Source organism: Mustela nigripes, chromosome 6 (genome assembly GCF_022355385.1).
Source record: "Mustela nigripes isolate SB6536 chromosome 6, MUSNIG.SB6536, whole genome shotgun sequence".
Classification (NCBI taxonomy): Eukaryota; Metazoa; Chordata; class Mammalia; order Carnivora; family Mustelidae; genus Mustela; species Mustela nigripes.
The window spans coordinates 94,789,282-94,812,471 of record NC_081562.1 but is presented as its reverse complement, the minus strand read 5'-3'; the positions used below and the strand labels follow the sequence as shown (position 1 = coordinate 94,812,471).

At 36.3% G+C, this 23,190-nt stretch overlaps 1 protein-coding gene and 1 pseudogene across 4 annotated transcripts in view; both read right to left on the bottom strand.

The window, feature by feature from the left end:
• SLC16A7 (solute carrier family 16 member 7) overlaps positions 1-23,190 on the bottom strand; it is a 173,381-nt gene that overhangs the window by 91,660 nt on the left and 58,531 nt on the right. The window lies entirely within an intron of this gene.
• Positions 10,044-10,141, bottom strand: LOC132020976 (U6 spliceosomal RNA; annotated as a pseudogene).

Sequence of the window (23,190 nt, the reverse complement as noted above, 5' to 3'; positions counted from 1 at the left end):
GTAATTCACTCTATTTGTTCTGACTTTGCCCAGGCCAGGGAAGAGCTCTCACTTCCTTGCCGCGAGGATTCCTTTACATTTCTTCCGCTTTCCCATCGAATGTTAAGCTTCCTCTGACTTTTTGTTTGCCAGTCCCACACATGCCAGTCTGACTGACAGCAAGACAAGCAGCTGGGGTAGGAACTTGGAACTGCAACCCTTTCTCACTAGAACTTCGCAAACCTGGGAACAGCAGGAAGGGGATTCCTAGCTTTTCCCCCACTGCAAACAAATCTTCCTTCCTGTTCTGTTCTAGACAAAAAGATATCCTTTTCTCTTGTGCTAATTCACTTACATATCATTGTTAATGAAGTCTCTCTTGCCTTTCTAAGGGATTTGGCCCCAATAATTTCCACACTTTGTTTTAAATTTTTAATGTTTTGGTGTTTCCTGGTCTTTCCTTTGGCATACAAAATGTGTTTATCTCCTCAAGCCTAAAATGAACGGAAAAGAGGGGCACCTGCGTGGCTCAGTCTGTTAAGCGTTTGCCTTAGGTTCAGGTTATGATTCCAGGGTCCTGGAATGAGCCAGCACTGGGCTCCCTGCTCAGCGGGGAGTCTTCCTCTATCCCTCCCTTGGTCGTCCCACACCCCCAATCTGCCTGCTTGGGCTTGCTCTCTTGCTCTCATTCTCTCTTTCAAGTAAATAAATAAAATCTTAAAAAAAAAAATAGGAAAGCATGACCTTCTCTAGTTACTGTTTGTTTTTGTTTTTTTTTCCTGTGCCATCATTATATTTTTCTCATCTTCACTTCAAAACTTCATTCAAGGACCATCTTTCCTTATAACATCTACTTTCTCACCACCTACTCATAATTCTTTGCTTGGAAATTTTCACTTGCAAGCTCCACTGAATAAATTTTTTCTTGAAAATGAGCTATGACTTCCTAATCTCCAAAACCATTGTGGCTCACCTCATTAGAATTTTCTATGGTATTTAACAATACTTAATTGTATTCTGTACTTGACTTTGGCTTCTATCTCACTATCTCACTATACCTCTTTCTATGCCTAGTTTTTCTCTTTATGTCCAATGTATGTGGATTTTCATAAAGTCTATATTGTTGATTCTCTCTTCCCTTTACCTACTCTCCATAATACTGTCTGCCTCTGTAAATTCACTTACTGCTTTTATACGTGGTGTGTTCCAATTCTCTATCTTTTGTAGCAATGTTTTTTCTAAGTTGTAATTCTTTATTTCTTACTATTTCCTACACATTTCAAAAGGATACCCCACTGAAATGTTAAATTCCCCTGTCTGTTAACTGTATTAACAGTTCCTAGGCTGAAAAACCCTAAATCCTTTCTTCTGCATGCATAATTTTCTTTAATAATTTTCTTGAATGCATCTTTCTTTCCATTTCTCTTTTGCTCACCACGGCTCACACCCCATTCATCTCACACTGTCCCCTAAGGAACTGTCTCATCTTCAGTATCCCATGCTTGCCTCCCATACCTCTCCACATATCCAGCCTCCCTTTGATGCACTTAGCAGGATTAATCTCCCAACAGTATCCTCAGATTGGGTTACTCCAGCACCCAAAAACTTCAATGGCACTGCAGAGTCTTGAATTCAAGGCATTGCAAAATTTGACTATACTAAATCTTTTTTGTTCATTTTTACCATATTCCCTGTTTTAAATTGCATAATACTCAATCAGGAAACACCCGTCCCAAAGGATGTTTACAGACATTACATGGATATAAGTAATCAGGTAGAGTTGAAGAATTCTCTGCTAAATGCTGTACTTATTTCACAATTTCTCAAAGTATTCACTATATTATTTTTTTTAAGATTTTATTTAGTTATTTATTTGTCAGAAAGAGAGAGAGAGAGAGCACACAAGCAGGCAGAGAGGCAGGCAGAGGCAGAGAGAGAGGCAGGCTCCCCACTGAGCAAGGAGCCCGATGCGGGACTCGATCCCAGGACCCACGGATCATGACCTGAGCCAAAGGCAGCGGATTAACCCACTGAGCCACCCAGGCATCCCTATTCACTATATTAATATACATTTCAATACATTTTTGTAATAGGGCAAAAAACTCCAGACTTGATTTTGTGCAGGGAGTGTTTACTTTTCCCCCAAGAAATCTACCATACCTTCATTTACCCAACCCTCCTACATGGTCGCATGAAGAAATGATACCCATTCTTCCATACAAATAAACAATGCCTTTTAATATAAAATCATGAAAGTCTGGCTAATAATTTTATGAGAAAGGAAAATCTACCTTCTCTAAACTTTCAAAGCTATTTGATTATACCAAACCATATTTTATTTTTGAAATTATTCATGTCTATCTTCCATCCTGTACTGCGTCTTGAGACCATGAACCATGAATAAATCATATTTATATTCTCTATAGTACTTACCACAGTAACCTCAGACTGAGTAAATAACTTCATTCCAGGATATATAAAACTTGATACGATTTTTTAAAATAGTACTTCACTTCTTTTAGCACTTTAGAATGAGGAAATTTATGTACATTCAGTTATATAAACCAGCACTTAGAAATAAAATAATAATCCTAACATGGAGTTTGTTACCCATACAATCCTAAAATAGCCATTGGGGTCAGAATCATTGCAGATAATGACAAAACTTACTCAATGGATTTAGTTTAAACAGATAAACTTATTTCAGTAAATGGAGTACAGGATTCACACAGCACTAAATGGTCTCACAGAAAACGTTTGTTTTTTTTTAGTTTTTTTTTTTTTTTTTTTTTTTTTCAATTTGGCAGACAGAGACCACAAGTAGGCAGAGATGGAGGGGCATGGGGAGGAAGCAAAGCAGGCTCCCCGCTGAGCAGAGAGCCCAACACGGGGCTCGATCCTAGGATCCCAAGATCACGACCTGACCCGAAGGAAGAGGCCCAGCCCACTGAGCCACCCAGGTGCCCCTCACGGAAAACTTTTTAAAAACCAGCCAAATTCCAGTCAAACTACTTAGAATTTCTAGTTTCATCCAGTTCCTTTGAGGTCAAACATGTAAAATTCATTACCAAGGACCTTGGGGAATAAAGCTGCATCAAGGGATTCATGAGGTCTAGGCCTACTTGGCTCTCAGCTGGCCCCTCTAAGTGATGGAAATAAATATACCTTTGAATCTAGCCCTTTCCTGAAGGGAGTTCAAAGTGACTACACCATGTCCCTTAGAGACCTTCGAAAAAATGACATGAATGTCACTGTCATCTATGCCTAGAGCTGACTCTCTCAAAGGAACCAGTAACAGAGATCCCCATCCAAATATAAGAAATACTATAGGTTGAATCACTATTTGAAAGTATTATTTTCCATAATACTTGACCTTAAAAGGGGGCTGCAAAATGAGAACCACCCTTCATCCTTTTCATTCCCCACCATGCTTACACCTCTCTCTAGTTAGTATGCATCTCCTGATAAACAGGGAGATTATTACAGCAGATAACTTGGTTAGGAAAAATATTAGCCACAATTTTTCTACAATTTTTTAAAAAGATTTTATTTATTTATTTGAGAGAGAGAGAGACAGAGTGAGAGAGCATGAGAGGTTTGAGGTCAGCAGGAGAAGCAGACTTCCCACTGAGCAGGGAGCCTGATGTGCGACTGGATCCCAGGACTCCCGGATCATGACCTGAGCCGAAGGCAGTCGCTTAACCAACTGAGCCACCCAGGCGCCCTTTTCTACAATTTTTGAAGCAGTTTAAGAAAATGTTTGTAATGAGCAATGGAGGCTTCTAGATTCAAAGGAGAACCGTATGCCTATACAGAGGATTGTTTTGATACGGTAAAATGGAGGTTCCAAATTATTCTCAGGGAGCTAGGGAACTGAAGATGATCCTAGGAATCCATTTGCACAAATTGACCATTTTGTTTCATCTTTGTTGCTGTTTACTCTCACTATGTGGCTAAGGGCTGAGAGAAAAGTTCATGGAAGCCCACAACAGAGTAAAATAAAACAGTAAACAAGATGGATGGCATAGTACCCATGCTGTCCACTTTGCAGATTCTAATGGACAGAGAGTTCATAAGAACTATTTTCCCAAGACTCTGAAGCTCTGTATACACTGATGTTTTAAGATTCAGAAGATAAAGTTTGGTATAGATTTGTATGGGGGGGGGCATTTTTGCCATTACTGGTTGCATCCCAGCTTCAGGCCCTAGGTGATGAACTATTTCTGGAGCATCGGAAGATAAGGTCTTTTCCATAGGCAATGTTTTTTTTTGTTGTTGCTGTGGTTTCCACTGAGGACATTAACAAAGAATGGTAAACCTCACTTGATCTCATTCTAATGTCATGTGATTCCCACAAATATTTGGTGGAAGACTTTTCAGAGAATTCAAGGCCCTTGCGAAAAAGCAAAAAGGGTGAAGAGGCAGAACAACTGGGGCTATTAATATCAAACTGATTCCATATTCAGTTAATATTCAATAATTATCATTGAAAGCCTAAGTGCCAAGTGCAGTGGCTACAGTGCTGAACAAAATGAATTCCCACCCATGGGTGTGTATTTCAGCAGAGGAGAGGTGCAAAAAAAAGAGTTATAAATATAAACAAGATAATTTGATACCTTATATAAAGAAAATAAACAGGGTTTTATGATAGAAATTACCAGGGATGGGGTAAACCAAAAAAAAGAGTTTGCAAATAAAGTATCCAGGGAAGGGAAAATGTGGAGGAATTTTTGTTTCACTTCTGAAAAGTAAAAGCTGAAGAACCTTCTTCCTGACTTTTCAATTCAAAACATACTAACCATCAAGATAATTCATCCTCAGTCTAAGAGACAGAGGACTAGATAAAATCCCTATGAAGTTCAAAAATGTTTTTCAAATCTGGTTAATCATTATTTGGAAAACACTGTATCAGAAAATGCCCCTTATTTCCTGTGACACTCAGCCCCAGGGCTCTTAGAAGTTCTAAAAATCAATTCACTTACCCCTGCTTCATTCTGGCTATCTGTCCCAGGACTCAGCCTGTTTGTTCTCTTACCTTCTTGTCTGTTGCCTCACCTCTCTAAGAGTTCTTCTCTTACAGTCTGACTGCAAAGTGAGATAGTCTGCCTAAACCTTTCTTTTCTTGATGGTCCTAAGGTTAGACAGAAAACCTCTTTCTTTTTTGGGTGATTATGAATCATCCCTATGGAGAAACACATGGGGATAGTAAATATGATAAACATGGCTAAGTTCTACAGCTTACAGAGTGTTAATTGTGCTGGTCTTCAATTATATATCATCTCTCTGAGATGATAATTAAAGTAGAATAATTTCTATCTTGAGTTCTTTTTCCTTCATTCTAATTCTGCCCTTATGATAAAATCAAGATAGAACACTGTGTTTTCATATCTACTTATTTCCAGTGTTCACTCATCCATGCACTCATTTAACGTTACGGGTACCTCATTTTATTCCAGACATTAAAGATATAAAGATAACTGACACAAAATATTGTCTCTGACCTATGAAATAACTCAGTCTAGGAGATAAATTATGAAGTAGATGATTACAACCCAGTATGATAAACATCATTAAATGGGTAAATTCACATTTCTATGGAGAAAGATGAGGAAAAAGGAGACTACATGGAAATAAGTTAAGGAACTATCTTAACATTTATGTGGTATGACCTGAGTCTTGAAATATGAATGGGATCCACTCCTGGGACAGACTGGGGCAGGATGGGATTGGGAGTGTTAACAGATGACAAGAAAATACATCAGTCGGTAGGTATCAGAAATGAGACAGCATGACATCATGATGCTGTTAGTGAGAAATGAGGTTAAAGGGCACCTAACTGTAGTCAGCAAATTCTAACAAAACTGAAGAGAAGAAGACAATACGATAATATTAGTTGATTTAAATACTCAACTTTCAACAATCGATAGATCATCCTGTCAGAAATCAATCAGGAAACATTGTACTCGAAATATACTTTAGTCTAAATAGACAAAATCGCATATAAAGAGCACTCCACCCAACAGCAAGAGAATGCACATTCTTCTCAATTGCACAGAGACCATTCTCTAGGGTAGATCATGAATTAGATCATAAAAGATGTACTAGTAAATTTAAGACTTTAATCATACCAAGTATCTTTCCCACCATAATTGAATTAAACTAGAAACCAATAACTGAAAAAAACTGGAAAGTTCACCAATATGTGGAAATTAAACAATATAACTCCTGAGTAACCAATGAATCAAAGAAGAAATAAAAAATTATTTTGAGGGGTGCCTGGGTGGCTCAGTGGGTTAAGTCTCTGCTTTGGCTTACGTCATGATCTCAGGGTCCTGGGATCGAGTCCTGCATTGTGCTCTCTGCTCAGCAGGGAGCCTGCTTCCTCCTCTCTCTGCCTGCCTCTCTGCCTAAGTGATCTCTCTCTCTCTCTCTGACAAATGAATAAATAAAAAATCTTTTAAAAAAATTATCTTGAAACAAAAGCAAATGGAAATATAACATGGCAAAGCTTATAGGAAGTAACAAAAGTTAATTCTAGGAGGGAAGTTTATAGTGATAAACATTTACACTGAGAGAAAAGAAAGATCTCAAATAAACAAACTAAATTTGAACCTCAAGGAACTAGAGGAACAAAATAAGCCCAAACTTAGCTTAAGGAAAGAAATAAGAAAGATTAAAGCAGAATAAGTTAGAGACCAGAAAAAAATTAGAAAAGATCAATGAAACTAAGAGCTTATTTGAAAAGATAAACAAAATTGACAAATTTTTGGCTAGACTAAGAAAGGAAAAAGAACATTCAAATAAATTAGATGAGAAATGAAAGAGGAGACATTACTATTGATGCCATGGAAATACAAAGGATCATAAGAGACCAGTATGAAAAACTATATGCCAACAAATTGGATAACCTAGAAGAAACAGATACATTTCTAGAAAAGTACAACCTACTAAGACTGAATCTTGAGGAACAAGAAAATACAAACAGACTAATAACAAGTAGGGTGACTGAATCAGTAATCAAAAACCTCCCAACAAAGAAAAGTCCAGGACCAAATTCAGAGAGTGGTTAATTCTAACAAATATTTAAAAAGAATTAATGCCAATCCTTCCCAAATGCTTCCAAAATGTTGGGGGAAATATCAGAATGGCTAAAATGAAAAACACAACGAACAAGTTTTGAGCGGATGTGAATAAAGGAAACCTTGCACTGTTGGCGGGACCGTACACTGATGCAGCCACTCTGGAAAACAGTATGGAAGTTCCTCAAAAAATTAAATACAGAATCACCATATGATCCAGTAATTCCACTACTGGACATTTACCCAAACAAAACAGCAAACAAACAAAAAACACTAATTCAAAAGATATATGCACCCTTATGTTTACTACAGCATTATTTATAATAGCAAAGATATAGGAGGCCTATTACTAACAAGACAAGAGATAAGTGTTAGCAAAGACGTAGAGAAAAAGTAACCCTGATGCACTGTTGGTAGGAATACAAATTAGTAAAGCAACTATGGGAAATAGCAAAAAAATTCCTCAAAAATTAAAAATAGAATTATTATAAAATCCAGCAGTACCAATTCTGGGTATATATGCAAAGGAAATAAAATCACTGCCTCATGGAGATACCTGCACCGCTGTGTTCACTGCAGAATTATCCACAATAGCCAAGACATGGAAACAACCTAGGTTGGTTGAATGGATAAAGAAAATGTGAGATATACATATACAATGGGTGTGTGTGTGTGGAATACAATGGAATACTGTTCAGTCATAAAAAAGGAAATTCTGCCATTTATGACATGAATGGACTTCGAGGGCATTATGCAAAGTGGAGTAAATCAGAGAGTAAGAAATACTGTATCATCTCTCATATGCGGAACCTAAGAACATTGAATTCATATAGAAACATAGAATAGTGGCTGCTAAGGGTTGAGGAGTAAGGAATTGGGGAGATGTTAAGAATACTAACGTCCAGGGATAAGATGAAAAAGTTCTGGGGATCTAATGTATACACAGTGACTACAGTTAACAAAACTTCATTATATACTTCAGAGTTACTAAGAGAATAGATCCTAAATACTCTCACCACAAAATAAAAATGGCAACTACATAAAGTGATAGTAGTATAAACAACCCTTATTGTGGTAATCATTTTACCATATATAAAGGTATCAAATCATCACATTGTACATCTTTTATTTATACAATGTTATATCTCAGTAAAGCTGAGAAGCACACAAAAGCAGTGGATCAATACAAAGTTTAGAATAACAGCTACTTCTGGGGTGCCTGGGTGGCTCAGTGGATTAAAAAATTAAGCATCTATTGGGGCACCTGGGTGGCTGAGTAGTTGGGCATCTGCCTTCAGCTCAGGTCATGATCTTGGGGTCATGAGATCGAGCCCTGCATCAGGTTCTCTGCTCAGCAGAGAGCCTCTTTCTCCCTCTTACCTTCTCCCCTCTCACGTTCTCTCTCTCTCTCTAATAAATAAATAAAATCTTAAAAAAAAAAAAAAGCATCCAACTCTTGATTTTGGCTCAGGTCATATCTCAGAGTCGTGAGACTGAGTCCCACCTCCGGCTGTGCGGGGTGTGGAGCCTGCTTAAGATTCTCCCTCTCCCTATACTTCTCCCCTTTCCCTTACTCTTCCTCTTTCTTAAAAAAAAAAAAAGAAAGAAAGAAAGAAAGAAACAATTTAGAATAATAGTTACTTCCTTTGGGAGCTGGTTGGGCATGAAACAGGAGAAGAGTAAAGTCATTTCAGGGGATGTTTCTAGTAAATTCTTCAGTTGACTGATAAGTTTCTGGATATTCATTATATTAATATGCATTCTAATTTATGTATATATTACTTAAAACCTTTTGTATTAATCAAGTAGGTTTATATGATAAATAAAATCATAATAATAGTAGTGCTATTTTATCTTCCTGTAGATGAAAATACCATAGGAAAGAATTGTATATTATTTTCTCTCCCTCCATTTCCTACATTTTGTTTTCTTTTCAAGGTGACATACTTTAATTTTTTTAAATCAATTTATAACATTATAATAGTTGAAAGTACTCCTAAGAAAGGTAATTTCTTAGTTTTCCGTTTTCCAGAAATTATAAGCTCCAATGATGAGGGCTGTACCTAATTGTGCATGATTGTTTTTCAAGTACATTTGTTGTGCTCAACTAGATAACTGTAACAAAAATCCAATAATTAGTAAATGGATTTTTATGTAAGTATGAGATTTACTGGTAAGTAAAAGTTAAAAAAAAAAATCAGGAGCTACTTGACATCAAAAAGGAAAAGTGCAGGGCCACATCAGTATACTTAAAAAGATACTGCAACTATATGTTTTTTAAAAATAAAGTTTTAATTTAAAATGATTAGTTTATTCAAAATGCACATGTCCTCAATATAAAAGAAATTGAATTTTTCATCCAATTAGTCAAAGCACATAGTCAAAATACTAAAAAATGAGGTAAATTGTTTTTTACCTAGAAGCATAATAAATCAGAAGCAAACTCTGTCAAATGTTAGTCATTGAGAACATCAATCTGTACAATGACTTGGCTGTCAGCTTCAGGTTTGAGGCTTAATCATTTCAGAAGCAAGAAAGCCATGAGTCATATTTTACCCAAGAGACACTTGAGAACACATATTCATGCTGTTCCCCTCATAAATTTCTTGACAATTTGCCTCAAGGTCAATTGGCAATGAAATAATAGAAATTTTAAATTTCGAACAGATTATGTGAAGGTGGATTTAATGAATACGTAGCCTGCACTGTCATTTGGTCTCATGTATATCTCCATCAGAAAGTATGAGACAGCCTTCAAAACTAATAAAACACATCATAGTCCTGAAGTACACTTCATAAGTAAGTGCATGACACAGAAAACCTGCATGATATCAGGATATCTGACTCCAGGTCATTTCTTCTACAGGGTTAGCTTTTGGAGTTTTTTAAAAAGTGTTTTATATCCAAAGAAGCATAATTCATTAATTCATGATACGTACATAAATTTTATTATATCATGCATCATATTTATTTAAAGACCATGACATAAAAATGGTAATAATGCGTGTCATCCTTGCGCAGGGGCCATGCTAATCTTCTCTGTATCGTTCCAATTTTAGTATATGTGCTGCCGAAGCGAGCACAAAAATGGTAATAATGCAAAACTGGCTAGAAGTTATTCCCCTCCCTGTAGCCACCTCTCTAATTCGTTCCCTTGAACACCTACTCTGAGCTTGGCCATGTGACTGACTGCGCGTTAATAGTCTGTGTGCACTGTCCTAACAAAATACCATAGACTGGGTGACTTAAACAGCAGAAAGTAATTTTTTCACACTTCTGGACACTGGAAGTCCAAGATCAGGGTGTCGGCTTGCTCCAATTCTGGTGAAAACCTTTTCCCTGGCTTGCAGAAAGCCACTTCTGTGTGTTCACATAGCTTTTTCTTGATGCATATGTACAGACAGAAAGATACCAAGCTTTCTGGTGTTTCTTTGCACAAGGGCAACCATTCCATCAGACCTTGTCCCCCCACCCTCATAACCTAGTTTCCTCCCAAAGGCCCCATCACCAAATATCATTACACTGGGGATTAGGACTTCAAAAAAAATGGACTTGGAGAGGTAGGCACAAAAACATGTGGTATGTAACACTGGCCAATGGAACAACAGCAAATAAGAAACAAGCAGATACTTAAAAACCATTTGTACATTTGAGACCCTCCTTTCTCGTTTCCCTCCTTTCTTGGGAACCTTGTCATCACTACCCTATAAAGGGACGCAAGCTGGCATGTTGCTCTGAAGGAACACATGGCCTTGTGCCATCTTCATTCTTGCTGATCTACACTATCTCAGCTATAAGTAAAATAACCTGAAAGCTGAAGATCAGTCTTACCACTTTCTGAGACAATTATAATCACAGATTAGCACCATTCTCCCCACCTCTTTGGGCCTTTCAAACACAACACTATTTCATATGTGACTTATGCCCACCTACTCTTCCTTGAACATTGTGATGTTCATCAACAGTCACCTTAAACAGTTCTACCATCAGAGTTCTGCCAAAAGAAGCTTCCTTTAGTCTAGCATTTAATTCATAAACATTTATTCAAACAACTTCGACATAGAAAGAATTCAACAGATTAAAATTAGGGGCACAACAGTGGAGCAAGACAGAGCTCACGCATTCATTCACACAGTATGTGTATGAATGTATGGGAGATAGTAACAAGAAAATGTAGAAAATTATAATACTCTGTGATAGCTGTTTGCAACTACAATGATTTGAACCAGCAAATACAGAAATGACTTGAGTGATTAATCTCCTCAATTGTCCCAAGTATGTTACATAAACATTATGCATCTCCATACAAAGGAGGTGAGTTAATTCAATCCATTCTAAGACTTACGGCATTAAGCTATACTTTTCTCATCAAACCCCAGTTGAGAAAAAAACAGTCTATGCTAATAACCATTATATTAGGAAGTACAATCATACCAGCCTGAGGAGATTATAAATATATTTTGCTTTAGTCTTTACTGATAAATGAATAGTCAGGTGAAAAGCAGAGAACAATCAAAAAAAAAAAAAATTGGGGGGTGCCTGGCTAGCTTAGTCAGTAGAACATGTGACTTTTTTTTTTTTAATTTAAGATTTTATTTATTTATTTGACAGAGAGAGAGCACAAGCAGGAGAGGGGGAGCAGGAGAGAGAGAAGCAAATTCCCCGCTGAACAGGGAGCCTGATGCAGGGCTCATCCCAGGACCCTGGGATCATGACCTGAGCCAAAGGCAAACACTTAAACAACTAAGCCACCCAGTGCCTCAGCATGTGACTCTTGATCTCAGGGTCAAGCATTCAAGCCCCACACTGGGTGTGCAGCCTATTCAAAAATAAAAGAATTATAAATATAAATCAAGAATATTTTGCACAGGTTCTCGGTAAGGAGATGCTAGTACACTTAGAGAACTAAAAGATAAAGCTGACTTCCTCTTTCTGATGGTTAACCAGTGATGTCCCAGAAAATGTCACAGCAAAGTCGAATAGAGACTAAAGTAACTTGGAAGAAATAATAGAATGAAAAACACAGTTGCATCTTTATAAAGTGTTTCCAATATTAAATTCAGTGTTACGGTAAGAAATGGATGTTATTTTTTTTTCATTGTTGCTAATGTCTTCCCAGGTGTATATGAGACAGTTATTCACTATTTCCATGATTTAACCCATGCTAAAGAGGAAAAAAGTATTAATTAAATATTAATATAAAATGTTTTAGAGCTAAAAAATACAAAGGACTACTAGTAGACCCCCCCAAAAAATTACATTCACTGGTAACTTGTCCAGTCTATAAATAACAGTGCATCCCTTTACTGAATTAGGTTTAATTTTGTTCAACATGCTGGGATTCTTATCTTCAGTATTTATTCTGTCTACGTTGATGACATGGTCTTAGCAGGATATTTCAGAAGAAGTCTCAAGAAACAACTGAATCTGTTTGCCAATTACTGTTAGAAAGAAGAGCTCAGTATTAATTATGCCAAGCCTAATTCATCATTTTTGGTAGATTTTCTTCTATATCCAGATATAAAATGCTAAAAATTCTATCCAACAGGTTAGCCTCATTATATGTGGGAGTTTTATGTAGCAAACTCATCCTGACGTGCTTATTATACTGCTCAAAATTCTAAGTTTTATAAGAGCCTTGTAAGTTATTTTATGATAGAGGTGATCAAAATGGAAACTTCCTGCCTACAAAAGTCAGAGGCATCTCTTTTACGCTTTAGAGTGCAGAGTTCTGCAGTATTAAAGCTTTTGTTCAAATAGCTGACTAGATCCAAATGCATATTTGAGTTAAAGTCCTTGGGCTATTCTAAAGTACTTTTGTAGAACTATATTGGTATGGAGATGGCACATCCTTCCTCTAGGTAAGGATACAAACAAGGCTCTGATTTTTATATAATTTCATGTTTGCAAACCACAACAATTAGAATATAAAGCAGGTCTATCTTACTGCAACAGGTGATACAGAACTGCCAACCACTTCTGTCTTTACCTTTTGCTATCCAACTTTAGTCAAAAGTCAGCAGACAGATCAAGATATCTCTGTAGGGTTGCTGGAGGTGAGGTGTTTTGGGGGCATGGCTTAAATAGGTAATAGGGATTAAGGAGGGCACCTGTGATGAACACTAGGTGTCGTATGTAAGTGATGAATCACAGAGTTCTACTATAGAAACTAGTATTACACAATATGTTAACTAATTGGAATTAAAATTAAAATCTTAAAAAGAAAAAAAGAGGTGTTTCTGTAAATTTTCACTTGGATACAAGCCCTCTGTTGCAAGCACATGATGATGAAAAATAAAATCTGAAAAGAGAAAACCAAAGTAAATAACTAACCTAAATGGTAATAGTAATAATAATCTCAACAATGGTAAGCATCTCCACTGACCAGAAACACATGGTAGTAAAACATAAGTCTCCTGGAATCTGGAGCTAGAAGAAGTCACTGAAGCAGAAGTTCATGTTCTGTTTAATGGAGCAGAGGACTAGAACAAGTGTTCCACGCAAGATCAGGGATGAGAGAATCACCCACTGATATAAACCAGATGCTGGTCTAGGCCTATCCTGCATTCATTCCCTCAATCCCTCCTGAATGAAGGAAGAAAAAATAAAACTGTTGCCGCTCACCACCTGGGACAGTTTTGTTTTGTTTTGTTTTGTTTTTTAAATACTGGAGCCAGAGCACAGGCAGTACTTTGGAGCAAAAATTAAATGAAGCTAGTCCGTGGCTTAGATTTCTATAGATTTCATACAAGCACAGAATGTGGAGCAGTGCTTGTTGAAGCTGTGCATATCTTACAATCATCAATTTCCCGCCCAAGTACACATGTTTTGGCACATGAAGATAAGTACAGAATGCTTACAGCTACATGAAAATAAGAGTTTTTAAGAATTGGAAATAATTTAAATGTCTATTAATAAGAGAATAGGTAACTAAAGTATATTAAAATGTCTATACTACCCAAGGAATCTTATACTTAATGCAATCTTATCAAAATACCAAGAGCATTTTTCATAGAACCAGATAAACAATCCTAAAATGTATATAGAACCACAAAAGACTCCAATTAGCCAAAATAATTCTGAAAATGAAATGCAAACCTGTAGGCATCACAATTCCAAACTTGAAGTTATATTACAAAGCTCTCCTAACAAAGACAGTATGATACTGGCACAAAAACAGACATAAAGATCAATGGAACAGAATAGAAAACTCAGAAATAGACCCATAGTTATATATGCTCAACTAATCTTTGACAAAGCAGGAAAGAATATCCAATGGGGCGGGAGGAGGGAGACAATCTCTTCAGCAAATGGTGTTGGGAAAACTAGATAGCAACATGCAGAAGAATGGAACTGGACCACTTTCTTACACCAGACACAAAAATAAATTCAAAATGGATGTAAACTTAATTGTGAACCAAGAAACCACCAAAATCCTAGAGGAGTACATAGGCAGCAACCTCTTTGACATTGGCCATAGCAACTTCCTACTAGACACATCTCTGGAGGCAAGGGAAACAAAAGCAAAAATAAACTATTGGGACTTCATCAAAATAGAAAACTTCTGCACAGCGAAGGAAGCAATCAACAAAACTAAAAGGCAACCTACTGAATGGGAAAAGATATTTGCAAACAACATATCTGATAAAGGTTTATATTCAAAATCTATAAAGAACTAATACTGAACATCCCCAAAATAAGTAATCCAGTTTAAAAATGGGCAGAAGACCTAAATACATATTGTCCCAAAGAAGACACAGGTGACTAACAGACACATGAAAAGTTGCTCAACATCACTCATCAACAGGGAGATACAAATCAACACTGTAATGAGATAAAATCACCTCACACCTGTCAGAATGGCTAAAATTAACAGGACAGGATAGGACAGATTTTGGCAAAGATGTGGGGAAAGGGCACTTTTCCACTGTTGGTGGGAATGCAAATTAGTGCACTCACTCTGGAAGATGATGGAAGTTCCTCAAAAAGTTAAAAATAGAACTATCCTATGAAGCAGCAATTGCACTACTAGGTTTTTACCCAAAGGAAACAAAAACACTAATTCAAAGGGACACGTGTAACCCAATGTTTATAGCAGCATTATCAACAAAAGTCAAACCATAGGAACAGCCCAAGTGTCCATGACTGGTGAATGGATAAAGAAGAGGTGGTATACATATAAAATGGAATATTACTCAGCCATAAAAAAGAATGAAATCTCACCATTTGCAACAACATAGATGGTGATAGAGAGTATTATATTAAGTGAAATAAGTCAGAATAAAACAAATACCACAGTGATTTCACTCATATGTGGAATTTCAGAAACAAAACAGATGAACATGGGGGGTGGGAAGAGAGGCAAACCAGGAAACAGACTCTTAACTGCAGAGAACAAACTGATGATTACCAGACTGGAGGTGGGTGGGGGTAAGGGTTAAATGGGTGATGGGGATTAAGGAGGGCACTCATGATGAGCACTGGTGTTGTATATAAGTGATGAATCACTAAATTCCACACCTAAAACTAATATTACACTGTATATTAACTAACTGGATTTTAAATAGAAACTTGAAAAAAATGATAAGCAGAAAAAAAAATTATGTATATTCATGGAATGGAATATACAGAGTTAAAATGAATGAGCTAAAGCTATATGTTTGAGCCGGCTCCAATAAAGCATATGGCAAAGGATTAATCAGTACGATGCCAATATATGAAGTATGATAACACATAAAACTTTATAAAATATTATGTATGGAAGCATAGACTATATATATAGAAGCATATATACTTGCTATATATATATACTATATATTATAGTATATAATACATATTATAGTATATAATATTAGTACTTAAGTAACTAAGACAACATTTAATTAATCAATAACTATATTATGTACATATTATGTGCTTGGCACTATTCTAGGCACTGGGTATAAGCAATCAATAAAAGAGACTAAAATTCCTGCCCTTACAGAGCTTATATTCCAGTAGAAAGAAAGAAGGGATCAGAGAAGAAACAAATAAATGAGATGTGAAGCATTCCTTGTGATGACTACTCTGGAGTATAATGCAACCTAAAAGGGAGATGTAGAAAGCTGCGGGCAGTGTGTTACAATTCTAAACCTCATAGTCAGAAAATGCCTCACAGAGAAAGCCTGACTAAGAAAGTGACTTGTAAGCAAAGATCTAAGAAGGTGTGGGTATAAGATTAAAAAAAAAAAAAAAATGTACACAGGTGTTGTTTTTGATAGTGGGAAGAGCACATGCAAAGGCCCTGAGGCTTCCCTGTGCCTGCCGAGTTCAACAAGAAACAGATGTAGAGACATAGTGTAGAATATATACAGCTATACAAAGAATAGTTATGATGTAAAGCTATTTTAACAGAACTATTGGGTTAGATGGGAGAGAGAAAAAGGCATGAGACATGGATTCAGGTCTCCAAGAACTTCTAAGTAGCCTATATCACACTAAGAATAAGTAATAAAAGAAGGAATGAAGGCTGAAGAAGCAAAAGACAGTTTCCCTAGAAAACTGCCAAATTCTCAGTCAACTTTTATTGTGGGGGAAGGGGTAACCACAAAGAACAAATCACTTTGCAAAAAAAGAAAAAAAAAGTGCTTCTCGTATCCTTTTTCCTATACTTCCTATCTGTGATGGTTAATTTTCTTTACCAACCTGGCTAGGCTATGGTGTCAGTTGTTGGGTCAAATAGTCTAAATAACTGCTGTGAAGGTATTTTGAAGATGTAATTGACTTTACGTGAAGAAAAGTTACCCTTCAAACCACGGGTGGCCCTCATCCAATCAGATGAAAGCCCTAAAAGCAAAACCTGAGGTTTCCCAAAGAAGAAAGAATTCCGCCTCAAAACCGTAACCTAGAAATTCATCCTGAGTTGCTAGCCTGCTGGCCGACCCTATGAATTCTGGACTCAAGACTGAAACGTCAACTCTTACATGAATTTCCAGCCTGCTAGCCTGCTCTGCAGATTTCAGACTTGCCAGCCCCTGTAACTGCGTAAGCCAAGTCCTTAAAATAAATCTTTCGGTTTTGTTTCTCTATAGAACCCCGACTGATACAGAGGACAGAGGAGGGAGCCACAAATAATTGTTCTCAAGCCTTAAAACTTAGTGGAACTTGTTCTGCTAAGTGTAAACTTGCTTCAGACCAATGACCCTTTTTTCTTTACAATTTCTCCCATTTTGAAGAGGAGTATCTATTCTTTACCTGCCCTACTATGTTATCTTGGAAGCAGATAACTCACTTTCTGGACTTCACAGGTCCACTAAATGGAGAGGAATTTTGCTCCTGAGGGCAAAGACCCCACCCTTGAACTGATTTTCATAGAATTTGGACTTCAAATGGATGCTAGAATGGCTAAGACTTCAGAGGATATTGGGATGGAGTGAATGCATTTTTTTTTTTTTTTTACGTGGGAAGAACCTGACTTTGGGAAGGATCACAAGTAGACTGTTTGGGTTGAACTGTGTCCCTAAATTAAAAAAAAAAAAAAAAAAAAAAAAAAAGTACATTAAGTCCTAACCTCCAATACCTCATTTAGAAATAGGGCCAATGCTGATATAGTTAAGATAAGGTTGTGCTAGAGTAGGGTGAACTCCTAATCCAGCAGGATACTAAGAAGTAGGCCAGGTGAAGACAGAGAAACACAGACAGAATGTCATGTGAAGAAGACTGCCTAAGGTTGTCCCCTGACAGAAGAGGAAAGGACAGATCCTCTCCTAAAAGCTTCCAAGAAAGCACAGAGGAGCCAAAGCTCTGATTTCAGACTTCAGGTCTCCAGAACTGTGAGAGAAAGAATTTCTGCAGTTTTTAGCCTCCTAGTCTATGGAACTTTGTTATGGCAGCCCCAGGAAGTGCTCAATAAGGACTTACAGTCTACCAGATAAAGTCTTGTATAAATTCACATGATTCTCCTACTAAACAAGTGAAGGAACACTATTATTATTGTTGTTATTACCCCCATTTATAACTCACTTAACAGAGGCCCTTATAGGTTATGTGATGTACCCATGATGGGCAAAGACAGTTAATGTGATACTGAGGCTTTGAGCAAGGTTTCCCAACACCTATGCTTTACAGCACTGAAAGTACTGGTCCTTCCTGCTTCTCTTTTGAGAGATGTGCTGTGTGTCTGCATGTGTGTGTGCAAGCTCACAGGCACCATCTATAGGTAACTGCCAAAGAACTCAGTGGATTTTTCATGGAGTACATGTGACTATAAGCCAAAGGAACAGAGACTGACTTTTTGATGGCAACTTGATTTGCATATTCCCAAAGAAAAACTGAGAAGTAGGTAACTATCCAACGGACACAGTGAATTAGAACAGCACCTACATATCAATATATGCAAGCCTAGCTCTGAATATTTAATAACAAAAGATGAATAGGAGAGTCTACTAAAAACATGCAAGAAATATATCCATATTCCCCTTTTAAAAAACCACTGCCTTAATTAAACTTAATTTTTTAAATCATCATACATCAAATAATTGTTTTATCACTGGATGGCATGTAGACTGTTTCAAAATTTAAATGAAGAGAATTTATATTTGGATATTTTTATTTTACTCATTTCTACATTTCTTTAATTAGTGAAACTAAAGCCACTTAAACATTAAGTTACAAATTATGTAGGCATGATTTTAGTGTGTATCAAACCGAGTATTGGCAACACTCTCTTCTCCAACCTTGAGAACTTAAATATACCTAAGCAAGTCCATATACAGAAAGAAGAATGGGACTATATGCACTATAATAAATGGACACACAAATTTTAGGAAAGCCAAGGGTGAATCTGGAAAATTCACTAGAGAATTATGCCTTAAATGACAGTGCTTACTTAGGTACACTTCCAAATAAAAATGTATTAAGGCATAAAATATTTCCCATTCAAAAACAGTAGGAACACTGACTGATAAACCATTAACTCTATTGTTCTGCAGTAAATAGAGACTTTGGTTTTAGTCCCAGCTCTCCCAATAGTTGTAACTTTCCCTCTCTGGACTCAGCTCCTTGTATATAAGGTGATGTTCTTTAAGGTTCCTACTAGCTCCAAATTTCAACTGCAAAACCACTGGTCATTGACTTATATCTAATTGCAGTTCAAAAGAAATGGAAATGAAAAGCTACCATAATAATAGCTTTTAATACTTACTCATCTTTATCACTTGACTCTCAATACAACCTATAAAGCAGGTTTTCTTGGCCTGGAATACTTGCTGAATTAAGATAACAATGGCCAGACACTTTAGAAAAAAACAGGACTCTCTACATAAATTCTTCTAATTTGTGGCAACATCCCTCCTTGAGAACTCAATGCAGAAAATGAATACTCTGCAAATGTATAAAGTAAATATGTTTATTTTTAGAAACCGGATTTGAAAACTACACAATTTAGTAAGCAATGTCTTTAATTACATCTAAACTGTATAGATAGCATCACTTGCAATGTAACTATCAGTAACTTCTTATCCTTGCCACAATGCAATCCCAATCATTTGGGGAACAAATTACCTAAGCCTCATTAAAAAAATCAATTTATTTCTACAGTTTTTTCAGCAAAGTACACACAGACATTTATAACACAATGATAATAAAAAATTAGGGGCATCTGGGTGGCTCTGCCATTAACCGTCTGCCTTCAGCTCAGGTCATGATCCCAGAGTACTGGGATGGAGCCCCATGTCAGGCTCCCTGCTCGGCGGGAAGCTGCTTCTCCCTCTCCCACTCCCCCTGCTTGTATTCCCTCTCTCAATGTGTCTCTGTCAAATAAATAAATAGAATCTTTAAAAAAATTAAGAAAAATTAATTATCTTTGACACTGTTGTATAATATCCGATAAAAATGAAACTTTAGTGATTAAAGATTATGTAATCTTCAAAATGTCAGTGTTAAGCAAACTTTAGAATCTTCCTTACTAATGAAGACTTGGCAGGCTACATTATATACCATATTATTTTAAGCAATTATGATTAAACATCTTTCAGCCAAGAGGTTTAAGAATGACTAGTTTTAGAAAAAACATTTAAAAATCCTATTTTCCTAAAGTAAACACAGAATACCTCATTAGCCTTAACTCCATACAACTCAAAAAGCAAAATCTTTAGAGAAGGACTAGTCAACATTTATAATTTTTCATTATTCTTTCATTAAGCCTAGAACATGAAATCAGTTGATATTATAGAGATGAAAAACCCACATGTCTATAATCTAAAGACTTGCCTAACATGGGTACAATTTGTATAATTTAAGTTACCTGAATAGAGAACAGGAGTTTTCCACTTTTCTCAGGGCTCAGAGCTGAGAACAGAGGCAACTGATCATTAACTTTTAGCCAGAAGCAAACTTGCACACATACCTCAAGAGACTATCTGCTTTTCCCTACCCTCTCTCTCTTCTCTCAAATAGGGGAAAGGTAGCCCTCTCTTTTCTTAAACATGCTTTGACAGGCACAATGAGTTCATATTTTTCAGAGTGTAAAGTTAAGTTGGCTTAAATTACAACCTGGGTCAAAGAAGATAACCAAGTGTCAATTTGAACTGCTAAATTTAATCTTCTAATTCTTTTTCTCTGAGTTGATATCATGTACAATCCACATTTTCAAGGGTATTTGCCACCATGTGATTTCATATTACATCTAGAACACACTGCAAATTCCTATAATATATAAATTAACGTGCCAGTGAATCTTCACTGAGTCTAGGACTAGATAATTCTTATCTAGGACTAGATAAGGTATGAGCAATAATAAAGAGGCCAAGGTCAGGGGTCCCTAGGTGGCTCAGTTAGTTCAGCCTCTACCTTCCTCTCAGGTCATGATCCTGGGGCCCTGGGATCAAGCCCTGGGAGCCCTGGCTGAAGCCCTATGTCTGGCTCCCCTCTCCGTGGGGACTCTGCTTGTCCCTCTTCCTCTACGCCTCCCCCTCCCACCAACCTCCACTTTCTGCTCAGGCTCACTCACATGCTCTCTCTCTAATAAATAAAATATCTTAAAAAAAAAAAAAAAGAGAGAGAGGCCAGTTAGCTTTTGTTACCTAATTATAAACACACTCTTTATTCGAACAGCCATTCTGTAAATGCACCATGCCCTCTGTCAGAAAAGCTCCTCAACTAAGAGTATAACAGTGATTCTGATGGTGGGTCAGTGTTGCCATCTTTGTATTGAAGAAATTACACTAGGCTTTGGAGAAATAAAGAGCTGTCATTTACTGGGTGTTTCTCATATGCTAGGCAGCATTTTTCCAAACAATTTATATCCACGACCTGATTCTCTAAACCATATAATAGAGACATTATATACATACTTATGAGGACAATGAAGCTCACAGTTTTGATTACTCCTATTTGACTGATAAATAATGGGTCCTGGATTAGAATTCCAGTTTGTATCCAACTCCCTTTTCCTTTCCACTGAACAGGAGGCCATCTTATCCATGGTCAGCGGGTGAAGGGAATTTGATTCTCCAAGTAAGAGATGTCATTATTGAGACCTAGGCACTAAGGAATAGCTACATGTACAATACGTTGCCCAAATATTTTATTCATTTAGTTAGTTTACTTTAAGTGGGCTCCACACCTAGCATGGAGCCCAACACAGAGCTTGAACTCAGAACCCTGAGATCAAGACCTGAGCTAACATCAGGAGTCAGACACTTAACTGACTGAGTCACCCAGGAGCCCTTAAATATTTTAATAGGCTGAATTTCTAAATGCATATTCTGATTACAATAACCAAGTAATAACATAATCTCTGGATATTTCCTCTGATTTATTTAATGAAATAGAAAAAATGCCTTTACATAATATGGCATTTGATATTTTTCTGTCTCCTTCATTAAAATTAAGTTCAAAAAATAAAATAAAATAGTTAAGAAATTTTACTTAATACAAAATTAGATATACAGTGAAGCTGTAATACTCTGAACAAATAACACTATGGATTTCACAATTATGTGGTATATCTGATGATCAAAAGCAGAGTGTATCTTTACAGTCAACTTGTCAAATACCTTTATTCCAACACAGAAAAGTTTTTAATATCTAGCAAATGTTCAATTATATTTATTTGGGGTAAAATTACCTGATGTGATATAGGTGACCAATCAATAATAACTTCATTTTGTACTCTGTAGATATATGTCAAAGTAGATTATTTTTCAAAACAGTGGATGAATAAAATTTCAACAAAATCATGTGCTTTATCAAGTGTTTATATACTACAAATATGACAGTAAGACTCAGTTTTGTGCAAAGAAATGATTATTAACTTTGTTAAGTAAGCATGCTGCTAATTATGAGAATGCTACATTTAAAAAGCTCTTAAATGTGTAATTAATATTTTCCACTTAATATTTCTAAATACTAAGTTAAACAAAATGAGAAACATAAACACATATCTAAGTTTGATTTGTAAAAATTACATAATCAAGAAAGTAACTTAACATAAGGTCTAGAAAGATTAGAGTTGGAAGAAGGCTGTACAGTATATTTTGTACTTATTTCATATGATTTTGCTTACTGTTATCACAATATTAAATCCTTGAAAAATTACTATCCAAGTGACAGAACCCATGGTCTGATGACTAATGGAGTCCATCAGAAAACTTTAAAGAGCTCTTAATTATAAATAATATATTTGCTTTCTTAATGTAGAATTTATTTTTCTTCATATAAGATACTTCTCCTACTAAGTTATTTTATTATCTTAAATACACATTTTTAGCAGAGCTACCAAAAAGCCAAAATTACTTAATTTAAATCAGTGTTTGCTGAAGTAGAAAAAATGGCAAATAAAACTAATTGGCATTAATACGCAACTTCAGACACCTACGTAATCACAGTAAAACGTTCAACAATTTGACTCTTTTTTTAAATGAGAAATGTATCTTAGTGAAAGCACAGAGAAATTATGTTCTTAAAGCTGAACAACTAAGTTCTGTGGTGTGTGAGATAGATACAGACAATCGTGGTTGCTCTATAAGCCTTTGAGAAAAGAAAAGCCACATGCAAAACAGACTTGTTTGTCCTGTGCCCTGGGGAGAAAAATGGCTGAAGGTGACTAACCTTTGCCAAGGTTACAAATTCTCAAGAGCAATTTCAAAATATG